This window comes from Herpailurus yagouaroundi, unplaced genomic scaffold (genome assembly GCF_014898765.1).
Source record: "Herpailurus yagouaroundi ecotype Mexico unplaced genomic scaffold, PumYag 166, whole genome shotgun sequence".
Classification (NCBI taxonomy): Eukaryota; Metazoa; Chordata; class Mammalia; order Carnivora; family Felidae; genus Herpailurus; species Herpailurus yagouaroundi.
The window spans coordinates 4669554-4682911 of NW_024412407.1; the positions used below are offsets into that span (position 1 = coordinate 4669554).

Here is a 13358-nt window from a genome sequence, read left to right on the forward strand (position 1 = left end):
TCTTTCTTTCTTTCTTTCTTTCTTTCTTTCTTTCTTTCTTTCTTTCTGACGGGAGACAGGATGGGTAAATGAGCGAAAGAGGAAAGGGTCAGAAGTGTTTGAAGATTCCTTGCAGAGCTTTATGATCTGAAGTCTATGATAGTCTTAAGCGCTTTCCATGTAACTTCAGGCTTTTATTAATTGCCTGCTGTGTGCCAGTGATCTAGTATATAGAGGATGAACATGATACAGTCCCTTCTATATGATTATGTTTTTCATTTTTAAATAGAGATTCTGAGTTAATAAAACAGATGATGGTTGTCTCATTTGGTAATTTGAGCCATGGTACTCGATGGACACATTTCTTTGACAATTACTTACCTCCTTTCTTTCTGTTTACATTCTGGGAAAGTGGTTTCACTGGGAATTTTTGGGAAGCCAGTCAGTATTTGCATGTATTTTCGGTATCTGTAACAATTATCTTTTTCCCTTAAAATACTTTCAAGTTCAATTTTAAGTATTGTTCCTCTTGGGGTTTCAAATTCTTCTCTTTCCTCTGATATTCTTCAAAAATCAACTGTAACTGACTTAGGGCTTCTGTACCAGAAGGGTTCACCAAAGACATATACACACAGACACAAAAGAATTTTGAGAGCACAGGAGATCATTAGACATCTTTGCCATAAAAGGCTACCTAACCACAAATTGGGAGAATTCATCAGTCTATATTGACAGCAGAACAGGTTTTCAGTATTCTTCCATACGCTCAGAAATAGGTGACTTTTATTTAGATTGGAATTGCACTCTTTCTGCAGATAGGAAAATGTGTGACTTGGTCCCTAAGTCAGGAATTTCCATAAGAAAAAGCTTTTTTTTTTTTTTTTTCTTAAGGTTTCTATGGTCTTTCACTATGTTTTGTGATAGGCAGTTAAAGTACTTTATTTTGGATTGTGTACAGTAATCTCCAGGTGATGTTAAATTACTTAAGACAGACTCTTAAAGTTCTTTAGTAACAAATGAGTGGTTGTAAATTGAGTAGTTTCCTAATGATTGTGGAACTGAGATTCTGTGGTAAATGGTACTCTTGGTAGAACCATACCGATGTGTTTATTCTGTGGCTGGATGCAAAGTCCTTGAGACCCAGTCAAGTTACTGTTCTAATGGAGACCTCTTTTTATTAAAAGGACATGGTTTGACCCAACAAGCAGTCCATTATTTAGCATGTCAAATGATTTCTTCACCCTTGAAAATGTTTCTAGAGACTTCACATGTGCAGTCATGAGAAGTTAACATGATACCATCATATTTTACATTCTTTTTATTTTCTTTTAAAGAATTTCTTCATAATGCTACACTGAAACTAAGAACTTCCGTCTCTAGGGGTGAAAAGATGCAACTTTTTTTCTGATAACAAGTATGGAGCTATTTTTTCTCTTATTCATCCTCCAATGGAGTTTAGAAAGTTTCACAAACCCTCAAACATGTTTTTTCTTGCACTCCGAAGTATTGCCAATTTTTGTTTCATTGCCCATAGATTAGTAATCCGGATATACTTTTACTCGGTTTTAGATTTCCACAATCTTTTTTTTCCCCACATAAACTGAAATTTAAACAAATGGCCTGGGACTTCTTTTCCTCATAGTTTCACTGACTAGGTAACATTTGCTCAGATTTGGCTTCCACCTCTAGCACTGGAGGAAACCTGTCTGTCCTTGCGTCCTACCCAGTGACTTCCCTGGAATGGCCCTGTCACTGTCCTCCTTAGTTACCACTTGGCAACACTTGACCAAGTGGACAACTTTTTTGGTTATTTCTTTTAGTTGGCTTTCTTGACATGACTTTACCTGGTTGTCCATCTTCTAGTCTAACCACTTCCTCCCATGCCCCTTCACTAACTCAGTCTTTTGCCCCTTAAGTATGGGTTTTTGCCTTGGCTTAGCATCCTGTTCTTATAATGCTCTCTCCCTGTGCAGACTGATTTATTTCTGCAATTTCAACTAACATCTCCATGTGAGTGATTTGCTGATTTGCTTTGAAGCTTTTTTCATATTTCATATAAAATTTCATATGAAACTTTCATATTTCATTTCATATTCTTATTTTCACATAGACAAATATGCATATATAGTTGGAAGACAAGAATTACATATGCTTATTATAGAAAACTTGAGGAAAAATAAAGAAGGCAAAATATTCCATAATCTGTTCCAGTGGGAACTATTTGGTATATTTCCTTTCAGTCTTTTTTTCCTTTGATACACACACACACACACACACACACACATACACACACACACACACACACACACACACACACACACACAGACATACACAGGTAATTGGGCTCATCCTATTGTAGTAGATATAGTTTTGTATCTGCTTTTTCACTTTACATTATGTCATAATTTTCAGTGGCATCAAAATTATTTGAAAACAATTATAATGGATGTTCAATGACCTAATGTGTTGCTGTTGCATAATTTACGTGTGTACTAGGGTATTTCAATTGTTACAATATTATTAACAAGTGAAAAACAATGAGAACAAATTGATGCATAAATCTTTGTACAGATCACTCACTGTTTCCTTAGGTTAGATTGCCAGAAGTTCAATTACTGGGTCATAGGGCATAAAAATTAAAAAACACTAAACCTGCTGCCAAATTGCTTTTCATAAAGATTAGACTGTAATTAATACTCTCACCTGCAGTGATTGTGAGTGCCTGAGTGCCTCCTTCATAATATTGGATCTTATTTTTTTATCATTATTAATTTGATAAGCAAAAGTGATTAATTTGTATTTATTAGTGAGAGCAAACATTTTTCATATATTCACGTCCATTTCAGTTTCTTCTGTGAACTGTCTTTGGGTTAGTCCATTCCCATTTTTATTGGGGTCTTAACATTTTAATTATGTTGTTTTTTGTTCGGGGTTCTTTCATTTATTTGGGGCTATGGGGAGGGAGTACAGATTTTTGTTAGGCCAAATTGAATGAGTGAAGGGATGAAGTGGAAAGTGTGCAGTAGTTGAAATGGTGGTGTTTTAAATGCCCGTTGGTATAAGGAGCCAGAGCTTATGTTTGTGGGAGCAGCACTGCAAAATGGAAAGGGTGCCTCCTTGAAAGTCAGGATTGCCACCTTGGTGTTGGGAACCAACCACTTAGGTCGTCTTGGGAAAGTCACCCATCCTCTCTGAGCCTTATCTGTAAAGTGAACAGGGTTGGGGTATTGATCCCAAAGTCCATACACCGTCTGCACCGAAAGGGTGACTTACAAGCCACTGCTCTCTAGACATTGTGAAATTATTTTTTGTCCCGTCCCTGACCTGTTGCCCATTTTAGATATATAGAGCCCGAGGAAAAAGACTGGATGCAGTAAAGGCAATTTTCATAGTGGGTAGTAAGGCTTAATAGAACCTAAAGGCAGAACAATAGAAGTTGCAAAGATTGGTAATTTTTAGGCACTCCCATGGATTGACACTTGGCAACCTAGTTACGTAAGTCATTGGAGCCGTGCTGATGTATGCCACAAAGCCCCACCATCTCTAATGATACAAAGCAAATCTCATTTTATGACAGCCTGTTTAAGTTGCGAAGCCAAGGTACTCAACAACTTCCAGTATTCCATACAGAAACTATTCAGAGTGGGGTTCTTCTTTGTTATTTGTACAAGCTCTTCATTTTAAGAATATTAATTATTTGCCCTGTGGTCAAATGTTTAACTAGTTATTTGCCTTTTAGTTATCTATAGATCTTTTCCTTTGGGATTCTTTTGTTGCTTTTATTTTGTGAAGCCTTTTGCCTTCTGGAGATGGATTAAGTATTCGGTTCGATTTCCTTCTAGTTTTTATGGTTTTACTTCTTATGTTTAATTCTTTGTCTTGAATTTATTTAGGAGTACCAAAGCAATGTGTTTAGTGCCTTTGCATATCTCCTGAGCTCCAGATCCCTGTCTCCAACTACCGGGGCTATGTGGATAGTCCCTATGTACCAGGCATTATGTCCACCTAGTTTCCCTAAGGAGAAAGCTTGAAGTTGTCTTGAAAGTTTTAGTCTCATTTTCCACATTTAATCAAAACTCACTACATTTGGTTGATTCTACTCCAATAGTGATAATGGCTCTTTGTCATTGTTCTAATTAATACCCCCCTTTTTTCGCTAGTCCTTAGAATTGGCTTCAGTTTTTCCCCTTTAGACCAGAGTTGTCATTAAAAAATAGAACACCGACTCTCAAAGTATGGTTTCCTTGATTACCTGTTTCAGAATCGCTTGGGGTGTTGGTTAAAAAAGGTAGGTTCCCAAGTCCCACCTAGACTTATAAACCGATATATTTGGGGGAATGGGGTCTGGGAATCTGCAGTTTTAACAAGTGCCTCAGGAGATTCATTTACACACTTAAGGGGAAGCAAAGCACAAGTATATTAAATCTAAATTTCTCTGAATGCTATTCAAGACCCCCACTCCCACACCCTGACAGCCTATTTTTCCAGACTTATCTCCCACATCACTACCCACCCACCTGGCATTGTAGCCATACAGTGATTCATGGTTTCCTGGACCCACCCTGTCCTTTCCTGCCTCTGTGCCTTTGCTCATGCAGTTCCCACAGCCTCATGCTCCTCTCCCTCCTCCCACTCCTGCCTAAATCCTTTTCCTTAAGAGCTCAAATAAAATGCTCCTTTTAAAAAATGAAGCCTCTAATTTGTTCTATTTTAATCATTGGCTCCCTCCCCAGTCTTCACTTAGCACTTTATTTTTACTTCTTTTTTTTTTTTTACCTTAATGCTGTCACTCTGAATTATTGCTTCCTTAAATGATTATAAGTCTTCTAATTGTGAGAACTTTGCCTTTCATTTCCATTTTGTAGTCATTATACACATAATAAGCAATTAAATATCATAAAGTATATGAAATATATCTCATCTTGCAACCAGTATTCCATAGAAATGTTTGGCTTTGCACCACACTTAGAATAAAGTTGAGATCTTTTACCACTGCTTGTAAATCCTTATTTAAGGATGAGTGCTGCCACTCATCTCTGTCATCTTCTCATACTTTTCATCCACTCCCTAGTCATATTTTTCCTGCCTCAGTGCCTTTGCATTTGCTATTTCTTACACGTTGAAAACTCCTACATCTGTTCTCTTTGCCTGGCTGGCTGCGTATCTCCTCCCCATCATTCAGGTCTCAGCTCAAATGTCATTCACTCAAGGAGGCTTTCCCTGACCACTATCTAAGGCATCTGTCCCTTTTCCTACTGCCACTTCAGTTACTCTCCTTGCATTTCCTTCACTGCACTAATCACAGTTTTTAATTGTCCTGCTTCCTCAGTAGAATGGAAGCTTCATGAGAGCAGAGACCTTGTCTCACTTTTAATGTCATGTCTTTAGTAAACAGAGCACTGCTTGACATGTGGTAAGTCCTCAGTAAGTATTTGTTGAATGCACACAGAAGCCTTGAAGATAGACTTTTCATTTTACCAAGTCCTGTTTTGGTTTGCAACTCAAAGTTTTGTTGTTGTTTTTTAATGGACAACAGCTGATGTAGTTCCATCAGGGTTCAAATCAGGTAGCAGCCTCTGAGGGTTTCTGAAGGTAGCAGGAGAAATGGAGACTGTGATAGCCAGGATTCACTTCCATCTGAATGCAGGCTTTCCAAGGTGTTCCCAGGATCCAGGCCACTATTTTACTACTGCTGTCAGCATCTACTTCCAGGGTTGTTACTGCTGGCCAATTCTAGTCTTTAAACTCTCATTACATTTTTAAAAGTGAGCAAAATTAGAATCCAACGAATCCTCAAGCAACCAAAAGTTTTCTTCTGGTTTCCTTCTCTAGAAGAAAAATAAGAAAGCTACCTAGAATCCTCAAGGAAACATGAAATGATGTTCATTATATTTACTACATGCCTATTGATTTGAAAGATTTTTAGCAATAGCCTTAAACAAGGTGTTTCTTGGGAGCTTGGGTGGCTTAGTTGGCTGAGTTTCTGACTCTTGATTTGGCTCAGGTCATGATCTCACAGTTGTGAGATTGAGCCTCCTGTCGGGCTCCACAATGAACTTGCAGCCTGCTTAAGATTCTCTCTCACTCTGCTCCTCCCCTATGTGTGTTTGTGCTCTCTCTCTCTCTCTCTCTCTCTCAAAAACAAAACAAAACAAAAAATAAACAAGATGTTTCTTGTTAACATCTCTTTGAACCAGTCTAACTCATCAGTTATAATTTCTTCCAATTTCTCTTCATTGGGTAGACTTATTCTTTAATTCCATTTTTTCTTGAAACTGGCTTGAAACTTTATTAGAAATTACAATAGTTTTTATAGCAACTTATAGTTTTCAAAGTACTCTGGGTTTTTTTTCCCTCATTTAATGCTTACAACCATCCCTTGTGAATATGTTTTTGAGATGTAGAAACTGAGACCCACTGATTCATTTTCCCATGTCACCCAAAAGCCCACTACTCAATTAAATGCCTCTCAATAACTTTTTAAAACAGCACCATAATTTGATATAATTTTTAGAAGGTAAACATGAAAATGTAGTTGAAACATTAACGTTCTACATTTGTAACCGGTCCCTAAGAAATAAGATGCATAAGTTAGTTGAGATAAGTACAAAATTTTGTCACTTCTGTGGCTCTATGGTTTGGTAATTCTTTGTTTGATCATCCTCAGCTATGCTTGTCCTTGATTAAAGCATTGTTCTGGGTGAGCTGCTCAGATTTTTACAGAAAGGAAAGATTAGAGAACTTACCTAGAGAAGAGTCACTTTTCAGTAAGCCTGTTTTAATTCTCCTCTTGCTTGAAGGAATTGGTTCAATTGATCTGAACTGGCCTTTCAGATTGAGCAGGTCCTGAAAAAAACACATCATCTAAAATTTCAGATAAGAAGAATGGAAGCCAGGTCCTTCCTGGAAATGGCCAGGAGTGAAACTAAGAAGCCTTGTATTTGGAGAGAACTCAATTAATTATTAAGGACAAAGGACTGGTATAAGGAGGTTATATCCTTAATGGAAGCAGCCTTCTTAAAATAAGTGTACATGATTCTTCTGCTTTGACATTGTAAAGAAGGTTCTTTAATTAGCCACTTTGTCTTAATTAAGCATGTGATTGGCAAGACCTGTGAGCATGTAGTTTATAGACATTCAATTATGTAGGTGGGCCTTTGTTTTGATATGTGGCAACTGAGAACTAGCATAATGCTGTTTTTTATTCATATGACAGATGTTTATTGAGTCCCTACACTGTACCAGGCACTGATATTTGATGCATCTGATGTTAAAGTATGGAATGGTACAAAGGTGAAAGGAGAAACAGGCTATTCAGAGTAAATCTATGCTTTCTATAATGGTCTCTGTTGACTATAAATTTCCACATTATTTTTCCAATTAACTGTGCCTTTTTCTACTTTTCGCTTTAAATTTGAAGTTACTGACATAATTATCTGCTTTTCTATGTACTGATAGAGGTTTTCCTTACTATGTGCGAAAAATACTGAAAAAAGACTCAATCCATTGGATTATGTTTGTCCTTACAATGTGTTAATTATCAACTGGGCACAGGGAGGAGGAAGAAGAACCAAGCAGAGAAAAATTACAAATTAGATTTGAGAGAGAAGTCGAATCAAACTTGGAGTAGATTGGGTAATTTTTAAAGAAGAAAAAAAAAGATTAGAAAGAATCTTGGGTGGTTCTTTGTGACCTAAAAATTTTAGACCAAAGTTCGTTTTTAAAGGCTGTAACTACAGGTTACTCATTTACTAAAATGAGATATGTGAATGCTACCGCAATTATGTAAAAAGCTAATTTGGGTTTCAAAAGTGCAAGAAGATAAGATATTCAAATTAATGAATAAAGTGATAGAAGCTGTGTAGGATGGTGATAATTATATCATCTTCCAGTTAGAGTTTTTACAGAGGTGTTAAGAACACCTAAAATTTGGCCCTTAAACAGTATAATTTGAGAGAGATTTAGACTTTTGGGTGCAGAGAAACAGTGTCAGGGTTTTAAGCAGATCTGATGTTCCTGGTAGGTACTGCCAGTTTCTCAGAGATGACATTCAAGGTGCTCTTTTTTTCTTGCTGATATAACGAAAATAAGTTGACCCTAAAATATAGTGTGCACTAGAATGGCAATTGTAGTTTATTCTCTCTGCAAGAGGTCATTTTATTTTCATCCCAGCCTCCTAAAAAATGAATAAGTTAACATTTATTTGGCCTTTCTGGGCCTCAGTTTCTTCATCTGTAGAGTGGGACGGCAATATTCTGAGTTTGCTACCGTGAGGATTAATAAGTTTATATATGCAAAACAAAACAGGATCTGACACGTGGTAAACATTCAATAGACATTAAGCTATTTTTCTTACCAGCACCACTGTTACTTTATAAGCACTTATTTTAGCACTGAGCTAAAGGAACATTTTAGAGATGATGAGACTGAGGCTTAGAGTAATTTTCCTAGTGTTACCCCATAAGCAAGTAGTAGATTCAAGATGTAGACCTAGGCTGAAAGAAACTGGAGACAGAATCGGCTTAGATATGGAACAGACTGGGGCATTTGGCCCAACCCTTACCCATCCCTTCTAGTTTCAAGACACTTAGGATAAGACTGGCCCAGACCACCCCCCCAGAGACCCAGAACTTGTGTTTTGCAGTAAGTAGTTAGAACATGGACATTAGTGTCTGTCGGACTGTCCCAAATCTTGGCTCTGCCACTTACTAGCTATGTAATCTTTGGCAGGTTATTTAACCTTTCTGAGCCTCAGTTTATTTCTTTGTAAGATGAGAATAATAGTATTTGTTTCGGGGCACCTGGGTAGCTCAGTTGGTTAAGTGTCCAACTCTTGATTTCAGCTCAGGTCATGATCTCATGGTTGTGAGCTTGAGCCCTGAGTCGGGCTCTGAGGTGGCAGCATCGAGCCTACTTGGGATTCTGCTCCTGCCCTGCTTGCTGTCTCTCTCAAGATAAAATAAAATAAATAAACTTAAATAAAAATTTGTTTCATGATATTATAGGGACTACGGGAGTAAAACCAAATGGAATGAATCACCCTGCATATGACCAGTACTCAATAACCTGGCCCCAGGCTTACGCTAAAGTGGCCCAGATTTTTTTTTTATCTGATTCTGACACAGTCCATCTAGATGGTTGGCGATTAGGGCCTGTGTCTGCCTCCCTGCTGAGGCCTAAGAACCCTGGGATCAAACCAAGTCTAAACACCCAAAGCTGTTTTTACATTGGAATCATAGGGGACTCTTAAGAAAAATTAGAAGTGTTTAGACTTTACATGAGAGATTCAGATTCCAAAGATGATCCTGATATTCAAAGCACCCTCCCCAACCCCTGCCTCACCTCCCCACCCTTGACCCCTGCACAACTAAGAAGTGTTAGGTTGGCTAGTTGAGGGTAGCAGCTGAAGCACAATCCCAAACAGTGATCTTAATGCTTGGATTGTCGGTGTCAGTGGGAATATTAATGAGTAGTCAAGGGGTGGGTGCCCTACAAAAGGGAACTCGACAGAAACGATCTCATCTGTGTAGTCAAACAACGTTTCTGTTTGGAAAGAATATTAATGAGATCTGGATAGGAATCAGACACCGGGAAAGGACAGCTGCTGTGAGAGGCAATTTGAATTGTACAAGGAGTTACACATGATATTACTAAAGTCCTTGTGCCATTTTAAAAAGTAATTAAGTTGTAAAGATAATCAACAATTTATAAACAATGTTTTAAAAACAACTGTAGTTTCAAAAAATAAATGTATTGAGGGGCCAGCACATATTTGAAAATATGTTCAACTTTCCCCATGAGTAAAGGAATAGAAAAGTAAAACAATAATATACCATTTTTCATACATCTAGCAGATTGGAAAATATAAAAAGGATTAGCAATGCTCAATATTCACAAGGATGTGGAGAATAGTCTTTCTCATATAGCTGATGGTTCAAATATAAATGGATGCAGGGGCGCCTGGGTGGCGCAGTCGGTTAAGCGTCCGACTTCAGCCAGGTCACGATCTCGCGGTCCGTGAGTTCCAGCCCCGCGTCAGGCTCTGGGCTGATGGCTCGGAGCCTGGAGCCTGTTTCCGATTCTGTGTCTCCCTCTCTCTCTGCCCCTCCCCCGTTCATGCTCTGTCTCTCTCTGTCCCAAAAATAAATAAACGTTGAAAAAAAAATTAAAAAAAAAAAAAATAAATGGATGCAAAAATATACACAAATTGATGCAACTTTTTTGGAGAAAAACTTGGGAATGTATATTAAAATTTTGATGCATAGGCCTTTTACTAGAAATGCTGCTTCCAAGAATTTATGCCATGGATGCATACTTCCAAGTAGGCAATGATAGAAACATTTTCATTGCTGTCTTGTTCTTAATAATGAAGAACCTACAGCAACCTCTATGTTCATTGACAGCGGCCTGGTTAAATAAGTTATAGACTATGGCAGAGTGAAATAGTATTTGGTACTGAAAGGGTGAAGTAGATCTCTATGTCCTCCTCCATCTATATGTCCTTTCCTATATGTCTTCCTGTCATGTGTGAGACGATGTCCAAGAGGAAACAAATAGTTGCTGAATAGCATATTAACATAAAGTCATTGTAATTGTTAAAAAAAAAAAAAAGTATGTTCATGTACACTGGTGTTAACCTCACTGTGCCTCAGTTTCCTCATTTGTAAAATAGGTATCACTATAATGTCCACCTCGTGAGTTGTTGTGAGGATAAAATGAGATAATATTTGTGGAATGCTTAGGACAGTGACTGACATATTATGCTGGATGTTTGCTATTATTATCATGCATGGGCAATATCAGAAGGTTTATGCTCCAAAGCGTGACAGAGGTTACCTTTGGCAAGTAGAGTTGTCTTGGGGGAAGGGGTGTGCAAGAGCAGGCAGAGACTTCGATTTCTTATATTGTATGTGTCTACATAATTGTTTATGACAAGCAGGCCCATCGTGTGACCCATCACTATGACAAAGAAGCGAGGCAAAGAAGAAAATGGCAGCTCCAGATTGGAGTGCTTGTTGAAACCTGTGGAGTGAGAGGTTCCCCGAAGGAAAGGAGGAGGGTGAAAGACGGTGGTGACGTGGGGATACAAAAAGGATGCTCATTGATTCCACCTTGGCTGCTGAAGCTCTTTTGGAAACCACTAACCTAATTAAAGATCAAAAAATTTTAAATTGCATAAGAACCTTATGAAGGCCTAACATTTATATCTGGCCTTTTCCTTTTTGCAATTTAGTTTTACATTTATACTAAAGAAGTGATTCATGTTTCATTTGACTTTTGGACAAAAAGCTACAAAAAAAGTAATTGCTCACATGTCCAAAACATTTAGGAAGAGGTAGTTCTTCGAATAATTATAAAATAAAAATTTTGATCTTTTAAAGGCACCACTAATGTCTTTTCAACTAGCATTACTCCCTCCATTATATAATATTATAGAGTAATTTTTGCACTAAAAAAAAGTCAAACAGCTGAAGAATATGCTACATTTATGAATTATTTTCATCAGAGCCTTATGACATAGGCCTTGTTAAGACAGTATGACATATAAACTAAGCTAAGCCAAAATATGTAATCTGTTAACGAAGCCTTTAGAATAATGTTTATTCAATGTGTTTAGACACAGAGGCATACGACAGTACTAACAAGATTTGGCTGTGACCTCAAGCAATGTGCCAGGCACTGTTTTTCATTTATTATCTCCTTTTATTTTTAGCACAACCCTGTATCTTAGGGTTATCATCCTCATTTTATACAGAAGGAAAGTGTAGGACAGAGTGGTTGCCATGCATCTGGTTAGCACTGGAATCAGGATTGGAATCAGCTGGTGTTTCCATGGTACTGCTCTGCCCCCAAATAACCAAGACGTGAGGATAGGTGATGTGAGCCCCGTGTTGAGGGCACACTGAGAATTCTCAGGGACCTCAGTGATCAGCTATCATCCAGTCTAGTGGCTTTAAAACTATAATTTTTTTAAGTTTATTTATTTTGAGAGAGAGAGATAGAAAGAGCTTGCACAAGCAGGGGAGGGGCAGAGAGACAGGGAGAGAGAGAGAGAATCACAAGCAGGCTTCACACTGTCTGCACAGAGCCTGACGCGGGGCTTGAACTCACAGACTGTGAGATCATGACCTGAGCCGAAATCCAGAGTCAGATGTTTAACTGACTGAGCTACCCAGGTGCCCCCAAACTGTAATTTTTAAAATAGAAGTTTTATTGAAATACTCATATCCCATATAATTTACCTGTTTAAAGTGTGCAGTTCAGTGGTTTTTGGTATATTCACAGAGTTGTGCAGCCATCACCACAATCAGTATTACAACGTTTTTATCACCTCCCAGAAAAAAACCCACACCCTTTAGCAGTCAGTCCAATCCCCTTCAACCCCCCTGCATGTGTGAGGCAACCACTTATCTACTTTGTGTTTCTTTTTTTTTTAATTTTTTTACATTTATTTATTTATTTATTTATTTATTTATTTATTTATTTATTTTTTATTTAAAAAAAATTTTTTTTTAACATTTATTTATTTTTGAGACAGAGAGAGACAGAGCGAGACAGAGCATGAACGGGGGAGGGTCAGAGAGAGAGGGAGACACAGAATCGGAAACAGGCTCCAGGCTCTGAGCAGTTAGCACAGAGCCCGACACGGGGCTCGAATTCACATACCGCGAGATTGTGACCTGAGCTGAAGTCGGACGCTTAACCGACTGAGCCACCCAGGCGCCCCTATTTATTTTTGAGAGACAGAGAGAGACAGAGCACAAGTTGGGGAGGGGCAAGAGAGAAGAAGACACAGAATCTGAAGCAGGCTCCAGGCTGTGAGCCGTCAGCACAGATCCCGACGCGGGGCTCGAACCCACAGACTGCAAGATCATGACCTGAGATGAAGTCAGACGCTCAACCAACTGAGCCACCCAGGCGCCCCTCTACTTTGTGTTTCTATAGGCATGCCCATCCTAGACATGAAATAGAATCATACAATATACAATCTTTGTGACTGGTTTCTTTCACTTGGCATAATTTTTTCAAGGTTCACCCATGTTGTACCGTATATCAGTACTTCATTCCTTTTCATGGCCAAATATCATACCTTTATATGGATAGACCACATTTTGTTTATCCAGTTATCAGTTGATGAATATTTGGAATGTGTCCACTTTGGGGTTACTGTGAATAATGTTACTATACACAATCATGTACAAGTTGAGTGGACATGCGTTTTGTTTGTTTTTTTTCATTTCTCTTGGGGGGGGTGTACCTCCCCCAGGAGTGGAATTCCTGGGTCACATGATAATTATGTGTTTAACCCTCTGAGGAGCTGCCAACTATTTTCCAAAGCAACTGCATCATTTTATATTCTCATCAGCAGTGTGTGTGAG

At 38.3% G+C, this 13358-nt stretch overlaps 1 protein-coding gene across 4 annotated transcripts in view; it reads left to right on the plus strand.

Moving 5' to 3' along the window:
• The window catches only part of LIMA1 (LIM domain and actin binding 1), an 81068-nt gene that overhangs the window by 2380 nt on the left and 65330 nt on the right, over positions 1 to 13358 (plus strand). Inside the window, exon 1 of one of the 4 annotated variants that reach the window (XM_040488173.1) lies at positions 9964 to 9978. The exons of 2 other annotated variants lie outside the window; for them this stretch is intronic. The gene's annotated coding sequence lies outside the window, so the exon portion shown is untranslated. Of the gene's footprint in view, positions 1 to 9963; positions 9979 to 13358 lie in introns of those variants that run through there. One more of the 4 variants, XM_040488166.1, reaches the window with a different exon arrangement.